We start from the raw sequence: 5,000 nt of genomic DNA on the forward strand, positions 1-5,000 counted from the left end.
TGCATAATTAAGATAATAAACATGTTGTATTTAGTTCTCATTTTAAATACAGGATCATGCAAATCATGTATCTCCAACTGTTATCTGTTTTTTTCTTTTTTGCAAATATAACATTTATTATTATGGATGAAAACAAGGGAGATTCAGTCGTGGTCAAAAGTGTACATACACTTGTAAAGAACATAATGTCATGGCTGTCTTGAGTTTCCAATCATTTCTACAACTCTTATTTTTTTGTGATAGAGTGATTGGAGCACATACTTGTTGGTCACAAAAAACATTCATGAAGTTTGCTTCTTTTATGAATTTATTATGGGTCTACTGAAAATGTGAGCACATCTGCTGGGTCAAAAGTATATCATCATCATCAATCTTTATTGCAGACCTTAAGATCCATTTAAGCATATAAAAACAGAATATAATACATTAAAAACAAAACAATAAAATGTACATTAAAAACAAAACAATAAAACATCAAAACAATAACAACATACATACAGCAATGTTAATATTTGCTTACATGTCCCTTAGCAAGTTTCGCTTTTGGTAGCCATCCACAAGCTTCTGCTGGAATTTTTGACCACAAAATTGGTGCAGTTCAGCTAAATGTGTTGCTTTTCTGACATGGACTTGTTTCTTCAGCATTGTCCACACGTTTAAATCAGGGGCCGTACTTATCAAGCTTCTTAGAATTACTCCTAAGAAGTCTGCTAAGAGTTGACTTAAGAGTAAATAAATTCTTCGCTGAAAGCTGCACTTAAAAGTTAGTTATCAAGCGTCTTACTCACACTTTCAGCGAAGTGTAGGACTGAATCTTAAGTGTCACACTCAGAGCTGAATTACGACATTACTATGTGCCGTAAACGCAATTTTAGGTGACGTCATTTCTGTGTCCATAGAAATGACCAATCACGGAAGGGAATCCGTTGTCTAAGAATAAAGAAATATCTTGGAAATATTTAAGTGGACAATGGGAGTGTATATTTTGACAATAAACTACAAAATAATACAAAACAAACTAATCCCCGCCGGCACTCACGCTACCGCTCCCTCTCTTCTATCGCCCACACACTCACTGACGTCACTCACCTCACGGCCACACACATACGCTACTGTCATAACATTTTCTTTCCAATTCATTAATTAGGCAACTAATTTGAAACTGGTGTGGGTGGCTCTATATATACTAGCCCACTGCAGACACATGCAGAAATCAACAAGGAATCGAAAAGTATTAAATCTGTGACAAAAATAATATCCGCTCTGTCTAAACGATACCGTTTGATCAGCTGCTTGTCATCAAAAAAAAAAAAACATTGTTCCGTTCCCTGAACGTTCGCGCACGTCTCTCTCGCCTCAGTGCCATCCCCTGCTGGCAACTCCTAACCACGTAAGACACCTCTGAAGGTCTCTTAAATATCGTGGAGAGTAGGAGTGATTCTTAGACTTAAGAACGTTGATAAAAAGCTTTTATTCTTAAGTTTGAGAGTAGGACTAAATTTCGCAAATTCTCAGGACTTAAGTGTAAAATGGCACTCTAAGAAGCTTAATAAGTACGGCCCCAGGACTTTGAACTTAGCAACTGTTATGTAAAAGAAAAGGGGTATGATTAAATAAGCCCAGGGCCCACTTAAATATTAACACTATTAGTAATGTGACATTTGATTATAATCGTATTCAATATTTACATCTAACCTACTTACAGTTTAACGGGATAAATCATGTCAAATGATATAGAAGCATTTGGTCATCACAAAGATTGATTCAAGGCTTGGGTCAGGCTGATTACGGAAATAAATACTGATGAAATATACAGCAAAAGCAGTATATATAATTGAACATGCAATTACACAGTGCTAAAATATGTACTTTCTCTCATGTCTTGTGATCATGTTTTGTTTAGTTATGTTCTGTTTGGTTAAAACCCCATAGTTTCTTTTTTTTCCACTCCCTTGTTTTGTCACGCACCTGACTCATTTGGACTCACGCACCTGTTTTTAATCATGAATAGACTATTTAAGCCGATAGTTGCCGGGTAGTCAGCCTGGCGACATTACCCCTGTTACTCCTGATACTCCCATGATGTCGCGTTCCATGCCATAGTTCCATGCTTGACCAAGTAAGTTTTTGTTTATTCGTGTCACAGTAAATGTTTATTTGTTTCATGCCCATAGTTTACGCTAGTGTTGGGTTGATGAGGCGTCATGAAGCGTTTCGACACATTGCAAAACTGTATTGATACTGTGTCGATACTGTGTCACTAAATACTGACATCTGCTGGACACTAAAAATCCCTACAGGCAACCTATGGACCGACTCGACTGACACTGATTTTATGACCTAGTACAGTGGTCCCCAACCTTTTTGTAACTGCGGACCGGTCAACACTTGAACATTTGTCCCACGGACTGGGGGGGTGGAATTATTATTATTATTATTATTATTATTTTATTTGTATTTTTTTTGTCATTAAAAAATTACAATCATGCGTATCCCTTGCAGACTGTATTGATATATATTGATATATAATGTAGGAAGCAGAATATTAATAACAGAAAGAAACAACCCTTTTGTGTGAATGAGTGTAAATGGAGGAGGGAGGTTTTTTGGGTTGGTGCACTAATTGTAAGTGTATCTTGTGTTTTTTATGTTGATTTAATGAAAATAAAAAATAATTTATTTTTATTTGTATATTTATTTATTTTTTAATTTCTTGTGCGGCCCGGTACCAATCGTACCGGTCCGTGGCCCGGTGGTTGGGGACCACTGACCTAGTATATACAATAATATAAACCAAGTCATTGTATTTCATTTAGGATTATTTCATATCTTCATTTAAATTTTGAGATACAGTCAATAAATAATGTGAACATGTATCATAACATGGAAATCTAAGAGAACGTGTTGTGAATGAGGATGCTTGTGGACTGGGATTTTTTTTTTGTAAATTTTTTTTACACATTTTTTTAAAAAAAAAACAGTTTTTCCAATGTATTACATTTTAGACGATTTCTCTTCTTAGTTAGGGATGATACTCGAAACCGGTTTTCCCGGTTGTTCGATAAGAAAAGAACCGAGTCCTCGGACTCAAATCCCTTTTTGAGAACCGGTACCCGTTATCGAGACCACTATAGTAAAGAAAATAGTTGGTTCTTTATTCGAATCCCTCGGAACGAATCCCGTCCCGACCAGAAATGCTCCGTGGGACATCACAAGAATTGGCGTCACGTAGCTCAGTCATTAGGCGCAGATAGCGAAAGCAGGAAAACAATGGACGGGAAAAAGCGCTCCAAGGTGTAATAAAGTTCAAAACAAAAGCTGTAATCCAATGAATAACTTTACTGAGAGATTTGAGCAGGGTACAAACTCATGACCAACACTTTTACGACCAACCGGAAACATAGCAACCAGGCTAGCAACGCACCTCCTTTACGGCAGCTGTCGCAACGTTCTTGAAGCAACCGCAGCACATACATATATATACAACATATCTCCCTTTTTTAACTTTTGTTTTTATTTCCTTGTAAACAAATCAAAATCACACTGTAGATGTGTTGTCTGTCTAATTATAAATAATGCAGACGAGGCGTGTTGGCTGAGTTCTTGACGTTTACTTTCACGGGTGACGACATGCAAGACTTTTCGGGGCTACCGCGCATGCTTGTCACTCCCGTTGCATGTTGGGTAGTGTAGTTGTTATATTCCCTAGCTCAGTGGTTCTCAACCTTTTTTCAGTGATGCACCCCCTGTGAAACATTTTTTAATTCAAGTACCCCCTAATCAGAGCAAAGCATTTTTGGTTGAAAAAAAGATATAAAGAAGTAAAATACAGCACTATGTCATCAGTTTCTGATTTATTAAATTGTATAACACAGCAAAATATTGCTCAATTGTAGTGGTCTTTCTTGAACTATTTGGAAAAATAGATAGGTTTTTATTTATATTTACAAAGGATTTTTGAATTGTTGCTATTTTTAGAATATTTAAAAAAAATCTCACGTACCCCTTGGCATACCTTCAAGTACCCCCAGGGGTACGCGTACCCCCATTTGAGAACCACTGCCCTAGCTCATCACATCTTCCCCCTTCCTGTTAACTCAATAAAGTGTATTTCTTTTTTTAGCTTTAACTTTTCATTTTTTAGCATTGTAACCACATTTGCAAACAACTTTTCTCTTCATAGAATTTTCTTTCAATAAAGAAATAAAGTGCAAAAATGTCAAAGCATCATAACAAACAGTTATGTTCCAATAGCAGCAGAAGTGCACTTTTTGGAGAGCTGTATTATTTTCAGTTTTGTGCCCAAGGGACTGATTTTATTTAACACTATATTATTATTTATACACCTATAGTGATCACAGAGACAGGTTGTTTTCGTGTTACTGTATATATTGTTTTTATGAAAAATCCCACTTAATATACTTTGGGTAACGACAGTCAATATTTATTTATTTTATTTTATTTTTTTAGGGGGGTAACAGTCAATATTTATTTATTTTTTAGATTAAATTGTTTTCTAATGTAATAAAAGTGATCTTTTGTTAAACCAAATATTGTGTGTTTTTTTCCATATACAACAACTTATCTGGACTCGATAAGAGAATCGATAAGGAATCGGTTCGATAAGAGGATTCGATAATAGACTCGAACTCGATAATTTCTTATCAAACATCATACCTATTCTTAGTTATTATTTCTACGGCTGTAGAAAAGACCAGCTCACAGGGCACAGAGGAGGCGTCAGTGCGACACAGTTCGCGTATCGGTCACGTGACCGAAACAGCTCATGATCGGTCACGTGACTTTCTAAAAGCGGTACGCGCACCGACACAGAGTTGTGCTCTATGAGCTCGACGCATACGCCGATGCATCGGTGTTGCTGGACCCATCACTAGTTTACGCCTTTGTGGTAGTTTTTGGTTCCTTAGCCAAGTTTGTGTCTCCGCCTTGAGTACGCCTTTTGTTTGCATTTTTATAGTATAATTAAAACATGTATTTAC

The 5,000-nt window shown here is 36.4% G+C and overlaps 1 protein-coding gene across 1 annotated transcript in view; it reads right to left on the reverse strand.

Annotated features, from left to right (window-relative positions):
- pdgfc (platelet derived growth factor c) overlaps positions 1–5,000 on the reverse strand; it is a 120,851-nt gene that overhangs the window by 31,903 nt on the left and 83,948 nt on the right. The gene's annotated exons all lie outside the window — the stretch shown is intronic.

The sequence above is a fragment of the Entelurus aequoreus genome, linkage group LG28, assembly GCF_033978785.1.
Source record: "Entelurus aequoreus isolate RoL-2023_Sb linkage group LG28, RoL_Eaeq_v1.1, whole genome shotgun sequence".
NCBI classification, from domain to species: domain Eukaryota; kingdom Metazoa; phylum Chordata; class Actinopteri; order Syngnathiformes; family Syngnathidae; genus Entelurus; species Entelurus aequoreus.